This window comes from Fukomys damarensis, unplaced genomic scaffold (genome assembly GCF_012274545.1).
Source record: "Fukomys damarensis isolate Sample0158 unplaced genomic scaffold, DMR_v1.0_HiC HiC_scaffold_32, whole genome shotgun sequence".
Classification (NCBI taxonomy): domain Eukaryota; kingdom Metazoa; phylum Chordata; class Mammalia; order Rodentia; family Bathyergidae; genus Fukomys; species Fukomys damarensis.
Genome location: NW_022900944.1, coordinates 39,723,358 through 39,741,866, shown reverse-complemented (window position 1 = coordinate 39,741,866; position 18,509 = coordinate 39,723,358). Strand labels below are relative to the sequence as shown.

General features: G+C 39.3%; 1 long non-coding RNA gene across 3 annotated transcripts in view; it reads left to right on the top strand.

The window, feature by feature from the left end:
• Window positions 1-18,509, top strand: part of LOC104852036 — a 46,757-nt gene that overhangs the window by 22,591 nt on the left and 5,657 nt on the right. Inside the window, exons 2-4 of one of the 3 annotated variants that reach the window (XR_777389.1) lie at window positions 7,346-7,422; window positions 13,457-13,540; window positions 14,173-14,642. This is a non-coding gene — a long non-coding RNA (uncharacterized LOC104852036). Of the gene's footprint in view, window positions 1-7,345; window positions 7,423-13,456; window positions 13,541-14,172; window positions 14,643-18,509 lie in introns of those variants that run through there. The other 2 variants (XR_777390.1, XR_777391.1) reach the window with 2 other exon arrangements.

Below are 18,509 nucleotides of genomic sequence, written 5' to 3'. Positions count from 1 at the left end.
CAGAGGTAAGGGGAAAAAATGAGAATCAAGACTTGCCATGTAAAGGTACATGATCCCAACAATGAATGTAACTGTACTGTATCCCTAAAATGTACCAATAAACTCAATAAAATTAAAAAAAAAAAAAGTTGGTTCTACCTGGATGGCTGATTCTCTTTACTCATCCTACTTAGCATCAAAAGACTATGGGCTATTATTGGAAATAAATCCACCTAGGGCTGGAGTTGCTCATGGTAGAGTCCATGTCCTACAAGCATGAGGATCTGGGTTCAATCCTCAGCACCACAGGTAGGAAGGGAGGGAGGGAGGAGGTAATCTGCCTAACAAGATAAAAACATTTATCCTCGTATGACGTGTGTGCGTGTGTGTGTGTGTGTGTGTGTGTATATAGATAGATATATATATCTATCTATATATATATCTGTTCTGTGTTAGCCAGTTTCCCAGTGATTTATAACTTGAGTAGTTTACTTGCATATTGTGCCAGGGTTACGTTCTGGGACCAATACAATGCAGAAAAGGATGATATTTCACTTCAGAGATAAGTTAGAAAACACTGCAGCTTCTGTCTTGGTTAGACCCCCTGCTGCATCGTGAATAGACCTGGGCGGGGCTCCTATAAGGTGGACTCCATCTGAGTCCAGTGAGTGAAAATCCTAAAGCCTCGCACAAGTTTGCAGTCCTGCCCACCATGTTTAGGGTAATTTCACAGACAACACTGAGACAGAAAAATCCAGCTACAGGGCTCCTGGATTCTTGACCTTCAGAAAATGTGTTAATATTTGAAATTTTAAGATGTTGAAATGAGGTAACTTTTAAAGCATCAATACATAGTGGACACAATCACCAGCCCCTAGAATAATGCCTAACACCTTAAAAACATTCCCAATAAAGGCTTAAAATGGATTTTTCATTAGCTTTGTATGCTATTCACCAGGGGCTATTTTTATTTGAGCTAAAAATATAGCTCCTTTCTGTACAGAACCCAAATTAACTTTAAATATTTTTTAAAGTTAATAAAAATTTTAATTTGCAATTATTCAATGCACAACTTACTTATTAACTTTTTAGTAAGTCGCTGATCTTTCAATATGGATGTTGGTGCAGAATAAGATTTCGTTTTCACCAGCTGGTTCCATTTTTGTTTATCACAGAAATTTTTTATTTTATTCCACTGAAGGAAACAGAAAAACTAGCTCATGAAAATGTTGACTCAAATACAAAATTCTTAACTAAAAATGTAAACGTAAATTACAGAGCTTAATGTTGATTTGTCTTGTGAATCTCTCCTATTATTTTTAAAAAGTTTCTTGCCCTAAGAGTGTCCCATTTAGATTCTTAAATACTATGATTGCACAATCACAATGATGACATTGGGAATCATTCCGCCTAAGAAGGACAAAGTCTTTATACTATTGATACTGAGATAATATAAATGTGCCTTTCCTGAGTGGTCCACCCCACAACATGGCAGACAGGCCTTAGGTGATTCCCAGTGGTTTTCACTCCCAGATTTCCGTGCCTTTGTGTCATCTCCTTGGGAACCATCAGGACCAATAAAATGCTTCTCACAAACACAGTGAGACACCATGGTGATGACACCACTGCATTATGTAAGGTCCCATCCTAGCTGACTGGAGCTGGGAATACCCTTGTGGATCTGACAGGTGGCTGTGTTTGGAGAAGCTGTCATGACAGAAAGCTGCAGCCTCCAGCCCAATGGTAGGCAAAAGCCAGAGCCCCACCCATGTAGTTGCAAGGTATTGAATTCTTCTAAAACTGACAGGAACTTGAAAGCAAATCCCTCCCCAGTCAAGCATTCTGGTGAGAATGCAGCCCAGCTGACACCTTAACTGCAGCCTAGGAGACCCTGGACAGAGTACAGGCCACGCCAGGTGGGCCTTGAGATACCAGAACTGTGACATAATTATTAAGTGCTCTTCTAAGCTGCTAAGCTTATTGGAATTTGGTACACAGCTAAAAGAAAGCAAAACTATTATACTTTGTGATCTAAATTAGTTATTCATACTCTTAACCTTTTTAAACCTCTTTCTTCAACAATCCTATAGGTGTGTCTTATTGGTGCTATTTCAAAGTAAATCCAAATTAATTAAAAAACAAGTAGTTCAAGGGTAAATTTTAAAAATCTATATTTAGGGCTGGGGGTTTAGCTCAGCGTTTCGGTGGCCTGCCTTGCAAGTGCAAGGACCCGAGTTCAATCCCCGGTACAAAAAAATAAAAATAAAAAATCTATATTTAAAGAACATTGTCCCCCACATATTTTTAACAGCATTATGGGCCAGGGGTGTCTCTGTGAATTTTCCTCTTTGGATACTGACAATCAATGCCATAATGCATTAGTACCTGTTTATATATATATTGCAAAGGTAAATGGGAAGGAAGGACCATGTATTATCGATGACCTTCATGATTCCTTTATGTGTGTAGAGATGTGGTAACTCGGATGGTAAATCACCCTCCTGGTGAATAAGTTGTGTTAGTTTCAAGGTGGTAGGGCCCACCCACTTTTGTTTTGAAGAGGAGATGGCTCTCCATGCGTTTTCCTGCCCTCTTCCTATCTTCATCCTCAATATGTGGGTGTGCGAAGTTGGCTACACTTAAAAGAGTCCAAAACTGTGATTCATCTAATTTGGTATAAGTTACACTGTCGTGTGGACCTCAAGCTATTTTTAGCCCATGCCATTTTCTCAGCTGATTTTCCATGGCACAAATCAGCAAGGACAACTGCAGATGCAAAATAACGCTCTAGAGCTCTACTTATATGAAACTTCCAAGTGAGATAGAATTTTATCTTTGCTAGAAAGACTGTTCTCACCTTTTCTCTCTAATATTTTCCATTTTATCTGGCTATTTTCTGTCTATATATTCACCTGGATCCCCAGAGAAGAACAGACTTGCTTTTTTTTGGTACCGGGGATCGAACTTGGGTCCTTGCACTTGTGAGGCAGGCCACCGAACCTCTGACCTAAATCCCCGGCCCTCAGACTTACTTTTTGAATTCCCCTCTCCAGATCCTCCCCTCTCTCTTCCCTTCCTCAGCATTATTCGGTTGCTACCATCCAATATGAGATGCTGTTATGTTCAGTCCCACTCATTACTGTATATTTTATGTAACATTATCTCTAACCTACAGGTGAGGAAACTGAAATTTAGTACTTAAGCATGTGAAGCACTTGGCATTACAAAGATGGAGAAAACAAAACAAAACAAAAGATTAAAAAAAGAAAAGTAAATGTGTATGAAAAGAGAAATTTATAAATGCAGGTAAAGTTGTGTGTAGGGGAAGAAACACTGCTACACTGCTGGTGGGAATATAAATTATTACAGCCACTAGGGACATCAGTAAAATTCCTCCAAAAATTGAAAATAGAAATTCCACTTGATCCAGCTATTGCTATCCTGGGCATCCTCCTGAAAGAGCTAAAGGCATCAGATTACAGTGATACATGCATACCCATGTTTATTACAGCACAACTCACTACAGCTAAATTTTGGAAAGCATCTATATGTCCATCAACAGATGGATGAAGCTGGTGAATATATACACAATGGAGTACTACTCAGCCATAAAGGATAGATTTGAGTCACTGTAGGAAAAAAAATGGATCTCGATGCCATACTATTAAGCGACATAAGTCAGTCACAGAATGTGACTGTAATATATGGGATGCAAAATATAAATAATTTAAAGAGTAAAATAAAAGAGACATACTAAGAAACATGGAAATAGACTTTGTGGAGAAGTGAAGGGTGTCTAGGGAGAAGGGGATAGGAGAGTAGAAGTAAAATGGTCAAGATGTGATATGGATATGCATAAGTCACCCCGGTTGAATGTGATTATGAAGTATCACAAACTTTTACCAATCAAAAAATAAAACTTACAGTTCTGAAGGAAAACACAGGAAGAAATGACAAAGTTTTGATTGGGAAAATATTTATTCAGCAAAACATTTGGGGGGTCTCAATCTAGACTCTGACAAGATTACAGTTACGCTGAATGTGATCTGATTATGAAGGAAACATTGCTTCCCCGATGTCCCATCCTGACAGAAGCATGGGCTGACGGACGAAAACGTTAACTACAGGACCTGCCATATGGGCAGGGTTGTTTTCCTGTGGGCTGAGCTTTGATGAATTAGTATGGAAATATTACAATGGGTTTCGGATAGACAGAGGGCAAGAAGAAATCTCTTTTAGCCCAGGAAACTAGGTGATCAATAACGGGAATGTAGAAAATATATATGGGATCAATTTTTTAAAATTTCTAAATGAAACAAATGGAGAAATGAAGGCAAGATAAAGGACCTCATCTTGAACTTCATTTTCCTACCAAGTGTATTAATCTGAATGACATGCACATTTCCTGACCAAATTAGATAAAATCTGTAAAGTTTTATTAACTTGAAGTAATTCTACTTTGGTGGGTACCGATATGACTTATCTGATTACAAAACATCTGTTACTTGAGGTCAAGATCCACGTAGGGTTTATATTTTCATTTATCAAAATGCCTGGCACGGGCCACTAAATATAACGGATCTCAATAAGTGTTCTTTGAATAGTCTCTAGTTGAGTTTGGGGCCGGAGGAGAATTTCATGAAACCAGCTGAATTACAAGTTATCTACTTTTGTTGGTACCCATACTTGTGAGACATAACAACTACATTTATTTTGGGAAATTCTTACATGCATGCATTGTACCTTGATCATTTTCCTTACTTTAACTTGTCCTTTATCCTTCCTCTCTCCCTTCCTCTCACCCTCATTCCAATCTCAGTTAAGTCTTTTTCTCTGTTTTCTACCATCTCTCCCGGTTTACTCTTCATTTGCATTTTGGGGTTACTTCTTGACGGGACAGGAAAGGGAGTGAAAACACAGCAGGGGACGAGCCACAGGAAGTCAGGGTTGTAGGGATTGATCTGGTCTTCACAAGCAGGGCTTCAATGACACTTGTTTTGTTTTATTTTGTTCAGCTTAAGGAAGTAACAGAACTTCTCTCTGAAACATTTGAGGAAGAGGCTGGGGGAAGGATGAGGAGATATGGTAGTTTAGGAGGAAGAAACAGGGACCTAACCCAGGCAAAGGGAATAGGAAGAAAAGGGTGACAATATTGAGAACACAGCTGATCTAATGAACAAGTTCAATTCTAGTCCCTCTTTAAGCAGCTTGCAAGTGTGAAAAACAAAGAAACTTTCTTTTCTTTTCTTTCTTTGGTACCAGGGATTGAACTTGGGTCCTTGCCCTTGCAAGGCAGGCCGTGGAACCACTGAGCTAAATCCCCGGCCCTAGGAAATTATTTCTATGGTTGATATAAAAAAGTTGTATCAGGTTACCTTTTTGGTAGAAAAGGTGTTGGCTTGTAGCATGTTGGCATGAAGTCATTTGCTTAGCCTTTTATGGTCCCCGATTCCTACTCAAAGTCGAGCAGAGTATAGCCGAGAGGGAGGAAAGTGCCTACATGTTGCTCAGACCACTCACATTCAGATCCAAGTCTTCCCACAAGTGTGAGCTGGAGCCAGTTCTCCCTTCTTGTTGATTGAAGAAAGCATCAGTTAGTAGGTAGCATGAGAATCACAGGTCACTGTGAGGAGTAAGGGAGTATGCATGAAGCCCTGGGCACATGGAAGTGTCTATGCAGGCTACCAAGGTGCACTTTTGCCAAATTCTGACCACCACACTCAGTGACAAACCAAGCAGGTGCATGTAATCCCACTTCCTGTATTCTGCTTGTGTGTGTCATGTGCTCAGGTATGGGACTTGCTATTACTTTTACAATGGGGCTTATTAAGCTCATTGTTTTAAGAACAAAACTGGCACCCAATGCCTGTTTTCAGTGAAAAAAAAAAAATAGGAGAGTCATTTTCCAACCTTCTTTTGAATAAGAAAAAAATTTCCACACAATGGAACTATAAATTTAAGTGAGGAATATACTTTGGAATTTACAATAGCTGGCAGACTGTGTTCTTAGTCTTACTGAAGGTGTGAAATTGTAGTTAATTGCTTTGTTCTCAATTTTAAAGAGCAGAGTTCATAAATAATAAGTTTCAGTGGCAGTGTACGCAGGCTTTAAAATCTCTCAATGTATTTTTCACTGCCAAAGATGTGATTCTTCTGAGTGTTGATGATTCCCATGAATTTTAAAACATTTTAAAATTCTCAACAAGAGACTGAACTACAGATGAAAATTATCTCTGATTCTATTTTAATAGAGCTCTGTGAGTCAGTGAGAAACCTTTGGTTTTCTGACACATGCCTCCTTTAACATTTATAACAAATCTTTAAAGTAGAGTTCTACAATAAAATGTAAACAATTTAAATGACTGCTGCAAACTTTACAATGGGGAAGGAATCTTCAAAAATTTTAGGACTAGAAGTGGGACGTGGTGGTGGATGCTTGTAATCTCAGTGCTCTTGGAGACTGAGGCAGGAAGATTGCAATTTGAAACCCAGCTGGGCAAATTTAGATATTTAGTGAGACCCTGTCTCAAAATTTAAATAAATAATAAATAAAAATGGGGGGATGTAGCTCAAAGTAAAGGCCCCATGTTCAATCCTTGTAGTGAATTGACTAATGGGCAACTTGTGATGAACGGAATCAACGTGGTCTGGGCATGGAGGATCCACCTGAAGATTGTTACCAATAGCCATAAAAAGAGAACTGGAGGGGAAAATCTTGGCCTGTTGATTTTCTAGGAGAAGCTTGCTGCGGGTGGTTTTCCTAATGCAGACTAGGCTGTTCTCATCAGAGGAGGAGCTCAGGGCCTCTCTGTCTATGAGTCATTAGAAACTCAAAAGCTAAAACGCAACTATATTAGGAAGATTTAAGTAATTATTTATTAGCATTATTAGCATTATTTATTTAGGATTATGGTATCAGGTTGCAACCATTTTCCTACAAATAGCTCAATCTCATCTTTCCTTATGGCTGAGAAGGATGCTGACATTTCCCATATACCATGTTTTCCTGACCCACTCCTTGCATTTGACTCTTTGAGTAATTATCATAAAATAACCTTGTAAATTATGTGTCCTGTATTTTGAATGTATTCCCTCATCCAGTCCTGCTGACTACAACAATCCTCAGTACTGCTCTCTTGAAAAAGAAACCTAGGTTAGATAATACATACACACACACTTTATCTACGTAAGTGTATTGACATCATGGAGAGAATTGTGAAGAGGAGAGACGTGGACGCCATTTTCTTCCTTTTAGACCACTATTTGCTCATTGAAAGCACCAAGCAGTTAAGTGTCACCTTACATCTGGCCAACATTCTCTATCCCACTGAATTACAATTTTTTTCTTTGCTTTTCTTTCACGCAGTAAACATTTGCTGACACCTGCTCTGTGCTTTTCCCTAAGAACATTAAAGTATAGGAAGCACCTTGAACAATCAGGAGGTAAGTTGTTTTACTCTCCATGTGGATAACCAGTTTTCCCAGCACCACTTGTTACAGAGGTTGTCATTTCTCCAGGGATGTTTTTGGCCCCCTTGTCAAAATCTAATGGCTGAAATACATTATTTTGTATTTAAATGCAAAATATATAATTTAATTTATGAAATAAGTTATTTACCCTCACACAAGAATTATTAAATTTCACTCTCCTGGATTTATTTTGATATGTATTTGCAATATATGACATTTATATTCACGCCAGGAGACTATTACACTAACATATGTTCATTATTTTCTGTCCTCTTCTCCCCAATTTCCTTTTCCCTTCTCCAAAATGTTTGCCTTTTGCACTTTATTTATATTTGGGGGGTTCTCATGCAAGAGAAACCATGTGATATCTAACTTTCTGATAAAACAGGTATAGAAGGACCTTATCTCAGTTATAAAAACCATATGTGACAAACAAACCTATGCCAACATCTTGCCAAATGGAGAAAAACTGAAAGCCTTCCCTCTAAGATCAGGAAGCAGATTACCTTTCCTATTCAATATAATACTTGAGACTTTAGCCAGTGCAGTCAGATAAGAAAAAGAAATAAAAAGGATAAGAATAAGAAAGGTAGAAGTTAAATTATCTCTATTTAAAGGTAATATGATCCTTTACATAGAAGATTTTAAAACTCCATTAGAAAACTCTTAAACCGATAAACAGATCAGCAAAGCCGCAGGATACAAAATCAATACTCAAAAATCAATAACATTCTTGTATACCAGTAATGAATCTAAAGAGAAAGAAATCAGAAAGACTATTATGTTCATGATTGCTTCCAAAAAAAATTAAATACTAAAGAATCAACCTAACCAAGGAGGTCAAAGACCTCTATAACAAAAACTATACAACTCTGAAGAAGGAGATCGAGGAGGACATTAGAAAATGGAGACACCTCCTGTTGTGCTTGAACCAACAATGTTCTTCATAGAACTGGAAAAAATATTTTTCAAAATTTATATGGAACCTGAAGAGACTCACAATACCCAAAGCAATCCAGAGCAAAAACACCAAAGCAGGAGACATCACAATTCCTGACTTCAAGTTATATTACAAAGCTATAGTAACAAAACCAGCATGGTGGCGGCACAAAATGTAGACATGTAGACTAATGGAACAGAAGGCACAGAGGCAACCACATGTACCTTCAGCCATCAGGGAAAACTGGTTATCTACATGGAGAATGAAACTAGACTCCTATTTCTCACTCTGTGCTACAATCAAATCAAATTATTTTTTAAAGTTTAATTTTAACTGATACATAAAATATAAAAATTCTCTTAATAATGGGGTACTTTGTGATGCTTTAATTTATATGTGCATTCTGTAATGTTTAAATCAGATTAAGCATCTATTTCATCAGTTCGTGCAAGGTGAAAACACTGAATATCTTTTCTTCTACTTTCCTGAGAGATATAGTATCTAACTCCTATTTATTGTTATCCTGCTGACTTTTATCAAAAATGTATTGCAGCTTTCACTAAGAAATGTATTTACACCTATGATTAGTAGTACATTATCCTTAATAGAATGATGTCTAAAATAGGCATCAAATCTGCCTATTCTCACCAACAATGAGTATAAATAACCTAATGGGAAAACCACATCCCTCTGAAGTATCAGACTAAATATAGCTGTGTGGGAAACCACAGCACCCTAAGATTAACTGAAGTTTTCAAGGCACCAGGTCTTCCAGGCCATAATTGTATTATGATTTTTGTTATTATTACTTTGTTTTGTTGTACAGGAAGGTTTTATTTTCCTCCAAAGAATCTCTGTATGTCGCCAGGTGATCGCAATCTTCTTTTCAGAGGCCACATATTTAGCAGACACCTGATAAATGACAGATAAATACTTAAAGCATCGGAATCACAGCAGGAGAGGAACACTTGTTTAACTAACTCAGTCCCCTGGCTCCCTAAATTTATGCCAAGATACTAAACTTTGTTACAATTAAATTTCTAAGAATACCATTTTCCACTGGCCCCTTCATACCCCTACATCCTCCCCCAAACAGTTAGACATCTAATGTTAAAAAAAAAAAAAAAAGAAAGAAATCTAACTTAGAAGTAAAGTTCAAGCCAAGTTTGGTGGTGTACTTTTTTAAACCTACCGCTCTGGGAGGCTGAGGCAGTAGAATCACAGGTTGAAACCCAGCCTGGGCAATCTGGCTACTTGGTACTCTGTCTCAAAAATTGGGGGTGGGGGGTGCCTCGCATATATCCCTGGGTTGATTCCCAGTATTGAAAGGGAAAAAAAAAATCAGTGTTCAGAAAGAAGGATCAATTAACCTATTTCTTCCTGGAAAATTACACAAGATAGGAAAAATCAAATTTAGAGAACAAGCAAACATTTTACATCGCAACACCCACGCCATGGGAATCAGGATACAGTACTTGGCTTCTGCATGTGGCATGTGAGTCCCAAATGGACCACTGAGAAAATGTCCTTGGGTTGCACTCTCTTCTTTCAATAATGGCTTCTTACTGAATGAAGCGCTCAAGAACCTGGTTTGTAAATCTACAATGCTGTGCAATGATCACTATTATTTTTCCCTTTTTCCTAATTTCAAACCTTCAAAGAGCTTTCTTATAAGCTCAAACTGTGTGATGCCTCTGCATTCAAGACTTAAATACGGTGACAATTTTAAAATTATTAATAACACCACTGGTGTCGACGTAAAAATAACACTTGTGTCAAATTGCAGGTGTGTCTGAAAGTAGAGGCATGACTCATTGCTGTTCCATTCCTTTCTTTTAGACACTAGGCTTAGAAAAGCATGGATTTCTTTTCATTCTTGAATTTCCTTTTGATTGGTTTAGTCTAAATGACTACTTACAGGATGTACTAGGGAGAATACTGAAAAATGACAAGGTAATCTTACAATCTTTAGGAAAGAACATTCTTTCATGTCATAGTGTGTACTCTAGAGTTAGCTGCTAATAGTGATTCCACAGCAATTAATTTTGTAGAACAAAAGCACACTGCACACTTTCTTTGTTTCAACTTTCAGTATCTGGCATTACCTTCTCCAAAATCAGCAGTTTATTGTTTGCACTTGCAGGAACTGGAAGGCGGAAATGAGGTCCTTCTTTCTTCCTGATTTTCATCATATTCTCAGTTACAAGTCTTTATTTTCTTCCATCCTATTTTTGTATTGCTTCCTGCCTATTGCTGTTTAAATGAAAGGTTCCACTTTTAAGCTTACACAGCTCTCATCATATAACACCTACAACTTTCCTATCTCCTATGATAATATACACATATTATAGGGGGGAAAGCTTAAGGTCTAGAAGGAAGAAATAAGAATTGTGGGATACATGGGTTAGCTTTCCTTTCTCTGAAACATAAAAGGCTATTTTACTTGCTAATTCACACAGCCCGACTTGGTCTGGCTCTCCTTCTACTCTGTATCCCACAGGCCAGGGATATAGTCACAGCAGTACAGAAATTATAATCTGATTCTCTAAAGGGCAAGAATTGGGACACACAGTGGTGTTCCATAAAAAGGGATAGGGTTTTGTCTGTATTTTAACCAAGGCAGGCAGAATTTATGGCCAATGGCCTCTTCCACTCTGTTATTGTTTAGATCCAAAATGATCCCTAAAACCGTATGCATAGCTGGCTTGTTGCTGGGAGATGGGGTCCAGTCAGAGGAGTATAGACCGGTCACCAGTGGTGTGGTCTAGAAGGTTCTGTCTCCTGCTCCAGGTCCTCCCTTCTTCTGCTTCCTGGCTGCCATGAGGTGAGCATGTTGCTCTCTGCCCTGCTGCCCTGCCTTGAAGCCAGCCAATTATGGACTGAAAATGCTACAAACTGAGAGCCAAAAGACACCTTTCTTCTTTTAAATTGTGGGTCTTGACTATTTTGTCCCAGCAACAAAGAAAGTGACTAAGATGCATTACTCTTGTACAAAAAACTTCATGTTGAAAGAACAGAAAAGTATAGCCTTTTAAAATTAAGTATAGTTGAATACAGGTTTCACATATATCTATTTATATGCATAAATACATTATAAACATTAAAATAGAAAAAAAAATCTATTTTATTAGCTAAGGTTCATCTGTGTTGTACATTTATTCTTACTCAATACAAGGTAGCATTCTTGCCCTTGACTCCTTCTCTTTCTGTTCTGTAGAACTTAAAAGTGCACATGACACATTTAACTGGGTACTTCTTTTTAAGAGTAAAAAAGGCTTTAATTGGAAGATTAGAGGGAAGACGGGAAAGTACTCCACCTGAAGCAGTTGGGGGAGGCATATTCTAGGGGATCGGACTGCTCCACCCACAACGGTGGACTGGCTAGTGTCATAGTTCTGAAATCCTCACGGATAGGGTGGTTTCTTTCCCAGGAAAGGACTGTCACTGTGGTGATCTCAATCACGTGGTGATCCAGTCCGCCCTTCCTGGAGACCAGGTGATCCCAGGTTTACGACAATGGTTAGAGACTTCTAGATCTATGTGTATGTCCCTACAAACCTCTTCTCTTAGTATCTTCTTCTAGGGAAATAAGGCCACAGAAATTCGGGGGTAATCAGGTCTCTCTGGCCAGCTCCTAGAAAGTCACTTCCTAAATGATCGACATTCCCTTGTGCAGAGGTGAGAAGAGATCAGACATAATATCTACTATACCAAAGGATATAAAATGAAGGCTCAGCTTTGTCCTATGGGGCATCAGTAGGCCCAAGTGAAAAGTCATGGCTCATAACAAATAATGGCTTTTTAGTACATGACTCTGTCAGAAAACACAAATTGCTTTTAATGAGTAGCAGGTAAGGGCTCAGGTTTCTGCCCACTCCCCGTACCTGTCATGTGCTCCCCTGGCTGTGTCATGACTGTGCCCCCACCCCCAAGATTTTATACCTCTTAATCTCAAGAAGGGACAGACAAAAAGATCTCTTTCTATTTTAAAAATGTCATGAACTATTTCACTCTCCGGTTATTTTCTTGTTGGGTGTTTAGGGCATAGTAGGTGTTCAAAATTAACTGTATTTTACTATTACGATCAGTCAGGGTTTCTTGGGGGGGTTACTTTTTGTGGACGCATGAAGAGCTTTTGCCTCCCTCAGATCTTCACCATTTGCGCCATCTGTCAGGATGGACTGTGGTTATGACTGACCATGTGGCTTCTGTTGGAAGCATGGGGACATTCTCCCCCATAGTGGCCCTTTAAGCACAGTGCACACTGGTCCATTGCTGTCCACCGGGGTCCAGCAATCCCTCTGCTTGGAAGGGTGGGGGACTCACTGGAGTTGCAGGGCCCATGCAGAGGGGTCGCATCTTGTCTTGGACCCTGGATAACCTTAGACCTTTTATCTTCCTTAGCTTTGTATTCCAAGCCTCAGTTGAACACCCACTACATGGTTGGTAGGAATGTAAACTAGTACAAGCCCTGTGGAAATCAGGGTGGCAATTCCTCAAAATGCTGAAAACAGAAGTTCCATTTGACCCAGCTACACCTCTTCTGGGTGTTTTCCACAAAGATTTAAAGATATCATACTACAGTGACACAGCGGCCCTCATGGTTATAAGCAACACCACTCATAATAGCTAAATCTAGAAGCAGTATTTAAGCCCAACAGATGAGTGGGTCAGGAAAACATGGTATATGGGAAATGTCAGCATCCTTCTCAGCCATAAGGAAAGATGAGATTGAGCTATTTGTAGGAAAATGGTTGCAACCTGATACCATAATCTTAAATAAATAATGCTAATAATGCTAATAAATAATAATGCTAAATAAAGTAAATCAGGCACAGATTAAATGTCACGTGGTTTCTGTTATATGAGAAACACAACATATAAATAATTTAAAGTTCAAATGAAAGATGACAGAAAGTAGCAGTAAACTGGAGAGTTGGGGAGAATCTGGGAATGAGGGGAGGCAAAGAGAGCAGCGAGGGGAACAAGTAAAAATAATTAAGTTGTGATGTGTATATGTTCCACTTCCTCACTGCATATGAATAACAAATGCAATTATTATTCAAGGTATACATACACAAATGAAAAACGTTCTGCACGGTAAGGCTAGATCCACCTACCTCGTGAGCTCCTGAAACCATCATCACCAAGGTAATCATAAATATCCCACAACCAGTCAGAATCATTTTGGCTGCAAGTTAGACAATAACCTCTTCATAATGCTCTGTGCAGTGGTAAGGTGATTTTCCAACGTAACCTTTGTTCGGGGCCTGGGGTTGGTTTCGGGTGTAGGCAGTGTAGCCTCTCGTCTCCATCTTCAGAGACCTGGAAGCTTCCCTTCTCTCTTCTGCCTTCTACTCTGAAGACCAGCCTTTCTCATGGTGCACCGTGGTGACAGAGATTTTCAGTGCTACCCAGGCCGGTAACAGTCAGTGAGCAAGAAAGGCATATTCTTCCTTGGACCTTTTACATTTACATTTAAATGACTTTTGCCAAAGCCAACCCTGGCAGCTTGCGTGGCCTCCCAGGACATCTGAGAGACAGCATTTTCACCTGTACTGTCTCGGCATCTGCCATCCCTCCTCTGTGCAAAGGGTTTGCAGCACTGCGAGACAATTGCTACTATCCACAGTGGCTGCCCCCCACTGTGCCTGCTTAGGCATTAAAATTTATCCGCACAGGAAATAATGATACCTTTTGTTAGTATTCTGACAACAAAGTTGTATAGGTATGAAGAACGTATTTTTCTCATTTGTCCTATTCTTTTTTTTTTTAAACTTCAGAGAAAAGTTGCAAAGGCCACGGTAATAATTATTAAGAAGAATCTTTTTTATTGCAAGCAACAAAAACTGTAAAGATGCTAAAGTCAGCAAAAGTTCAAGGAGAAACGAGTCATTTATTTAATATCAAAGTATCACCCTGAAAATATTAGTTACAAGAGCAAAATGAGTAACTTTAGTGTGAAGAAAGTCATCTTGATGAAGAGATCAAGGTTAACGTCTCCGGGAGGAAGAAGTGCGCACGTCACGTATAACTTGATGGGATCTACACTTCAGCTGTATTCCCGCCCCGGCTGTACAAGTTCAGTCTCATGAGGTGAAATCGTCCTGCAAACCCAGCTGAGAGACACCCTACAGAATACACGAGTAATACTCTTCCAGGAGTCAAGGTCATGAAAAATAAGGAAAAACTGAGGAGCCGTCACAGGTCACCAGACCTAACAACCAAATGGAGTGCGGTTGTGGACTGGACTGTAGGACGAGCAGACCAAAAGTAAGCTACCCTGGTGGGAAAACTTGACATCTGCAGAAGGCTTGGAGATTAATCCTATTGTGAAATCGACGTAACGATGCAGTTCAGTTAATACCATCACACTCCCATCAGTTTCTTGGTTTTGATTGTCATGTTTACAGTCGTGTAAAATGGAAATGGAAGGGGAGCTAGGGAATGCAGAAATTGTTGTTAACTGAGTTGTTGTAGATATAGTTTTTATTAAGGGTACAATTTGAGAAATTCACAGCATATTACATTATCAAATCTAAGTCTGCACAGTGTTCTCCACATAGATCAACTTTTCCAGTTTTTTGGTACAGTATCCTTAGGAGAGAGAAATATTTTGTATTCAATTCTTAGGGTAGAGAATTATTTTCTTCTTGTTTTATTAATGTATGATTGCTGTACATAAGTTTGAATTCATCTTAGGGAATAAGTACATGTACATAATACATCTTGATTCTTTTTTATTCCCTTTCCCATCCTGACCCACCACCCTCCCTCCATCTCTACACGCCACCCCCTTTTCATTACTGTTGTTATTATTATTTTTAGTTCATAACAATTAATGTTTTACATTCATTGTGGGTAGTTGGATGAGTCCCTGAAATATCTTAAAACTTTCCACGTCCCCTACCCCTACCCCTTCCCCACCCCCAGTCCCCTGGAGAATATATTTTTTCGGAGTTCTCCAAACTGCTGCCTATGGGCCATGTCCAAGCTCAGCCTGATTTTATAAATAAAGATGCCCTGGAACATAGCTGCATCCCTTCATTTCCTTACCATCGATGGCAAACTTTGTGTTACCGTGGCAGAGTTAAGTAGCTGTAACAGTGACTGTATCCCATTAGAGCCTAAAATAGTTGCTACCTGGTGCTCTACAGAGGAATTTTGGCAGTCCTATGTTACATCAGGCATCACAGTCCTGCAGGCGGCCCTGGAGTCCTAAAGGAGCAGGCAGTGTCAATGAGGAAGAAACAGCCGACCCATGTGTGTCCAGGGGGTTTGTCCCATCTGCTGTTCCCTGATTCCACAGCTCCTTCTGTCTTTCCATGGGTGACATGGCCGAACCACTTTGACTTTCCACATCTCTAGCACATGGATCTCTCTTCTTCATCTTCCAGATGGTCTTCCTTGTCCTTGGGGCAGGATCCCTTTCCTTCTCATGTTCCTCACAGGTCAGTGTTCTTCAGAGTTTTCTCTACATCCCTTCCCTTGACTCTTCCTATCTTGCATTGTTTAGGGTTCTCTGGAGGATCCGAGTCAACATAAAATACATGTATGATACAAGTGATTTATTAGGTAGGCCTACACGATCAGAAGTAGGGGAAACATAAGAAGGGAAAAGAAAAAATATGAGAAAAGGAAAAAAAAAATGGAAACAAAGTCTTTCTAAATAGGGAAAGGTAGAGGGGGTGAAGGGAAGGCAGGGGAATGGGGAAAAAATAAGAACCAAGATCTGTCATGTAAAGGTACAAGATCCCAATAATGAATGTAACTGTACTACATACCTAAAATTTAACAATAAAGAATAAAAAAAAAAAAAAAGTAGTGGAGTCCCAGTGGTTGTCTGCCCAGTCAGAGGCAGAAGACTCCCAAATGGCCTTCAGCACGCTAGAGAGCCGGAGGATCCAATAGCAGTCAGGGTCACAGCCTGGAAACTCACTGCAGAGGCCCTGCTGTGATCTGTGTGAGAAGGCCAAAGACTGCTGGAAGGCTGGAGAGTCCGGAAGACCAAAGCAACTGGAGACCAACATCCAAGGGTAATGGTGGGGCCCGGAGCACCTCCAAAAGGGGAAGCACTTTCTTCCTTCCTATTTTGATTCCATCCAAACTAGAAGTCTATTGCTTGGTGCTGCCCACGTCCAAGGTGGGTCTTCCCTGCTCAGTTTTCACTGCTGGGCACACCCACAGCTTTCCTAGTCTGCCGGGCAGTCCTTCCTAAAGTCAGGTTGACGTGTCACCATTAACAATCACACTGCCCATGCTCCTTAACTGCAGTCTCATCATTACAATCACAGGGACGTGCAGCTAAAAGAACTGTAGCTCCAGAAGGAAGTTACATGTGTCCCCCAAAATACTGTCTGTTCCATCTGCCACCGTACTAACACCCCTCAACCCTGTCTTTCTTGCCTGCAGTTCAAATATGTAACTACCTTTCACATTTCTGTTTTAGAAATTTTTATTAGTACACATTTGCAGTGTATAATGTTTACATTCCCATTGTGGAGTTGGTAAATGTACACAACACATCTTATTTTCTTTATTATCCCCTTCCTTCTCCTCCATCCCACCTCCTTCCATCTCTTCGCCCCTCTCCCACTTGAGAAATATATATCTCCCTATTTCCTATCTTTTATTTTGGTCTTTACTTATAATTTAGGTTTCTCAAATAAGAGGAAACCGTGTGACACTAAAGCTTCAGTGTCTGATTTATTTCACTTAATATTATGGTCTCAAGTGCATCCATTTTCCTATAAACAACTCAAGTTTATCTTTCTTTAGGCAGATAGAATTCCATTGTGTATGAATAAATTTTCTTTATCCATTCATTAGTTTCTGGACATATAGACGACTTCCAAGATTAAGCTACTAAGAATTATACTACTATAAACATAGGTATGCATGTATCACTGTAACATGATGTCTTTAACTCTTTTAAGAAGATACCTATTCATTTCAGATGCCCATTTTTTAATCAGGTCTTTATATTTGGGGAGGCTGATTGTTTTGAGTTCTTTATATATTCTAGATAAGAGCTCTTTGTCTGAGGGGCAGCTGGTAAAATTCTTTTCCCACATTGTAGGTTGTCTTTTAGTTCTGTTGATGGTTTCTTTTACAGTGCAGAAGCTTTTTAATAAGATGAGATCCCAGTCGTTGATTTTTTCTGCTAGTTCCTGTGCTACTGAGGATTTGTTCATAAAGTCTTTTTCTATGCCAATGTCTTCAAGAGTTCTGAACAGATATTTCTCAGACAAAGAAGTAAAAGCAGCAAGTAAATATATGAAAAAATGTTCTACAGCACTGGTCATTTGAAAGATGCAGATGAAAACAACACTGAGATTCCACCTCACCCCACAAAGAATGGCTACAATCAAGAAATCAAACAATAATAAATGTTGGTGGGGTTGTGGGGAGAAAGGAACCCTTCTCCATTGTTGGTGGGAGTGCAGACTGGTGCAACCACTATGGAAATCAATATGGAGATACCTCAAAGAGCTGGGACTAGAGGTTCCATTTGACCTAGCCATCCCTCTGCTGGGTATCTTTCCAAAAGAATTAAAAGAATCATATCACAGTGATATATGTGCACCTATGTTTAGAGCAGCACAGTTTGTAATAGCTAAAACATGGAAATGGCCCATTTGCCCATCAGTTGGAAACTGGATAAAGAAGATGTGGTTTTTCTATAAAATAGAATACTACTCAGCCATAAAGAATGACAAATTAGATTCATTCATAGGAAAATGGATACATATTGAGGATATACTCTTAAGTGAAATAAATAAGTCACACATGTGTAAACTCCAAATAGTTTCTGTGGTGTGAAAAACTGTAATAGTACATAAGATCCCAATGACATAATTGACAATGTGAAATTGGAAGAAAAGGGCTAAAGGTGTAGGGAAAGTGGGAAGGGTAGGGGAAAGGGAATAAGGGAAGAGAAAAAAATCTGAGAAAACGAAAAAATGGAAATAAAGTGTTTTTAAATGGGGAAGGGAGGAGGGGGTGAAGGGAGGGTAGGGGTAGGGGGAAAAAATGAGAACCAAGACCTGTCATGTAAAGGTACAAGATCCTAATGATGAATGTAACTGTACTGTAGACCTAAAATATACCAATAAACAAA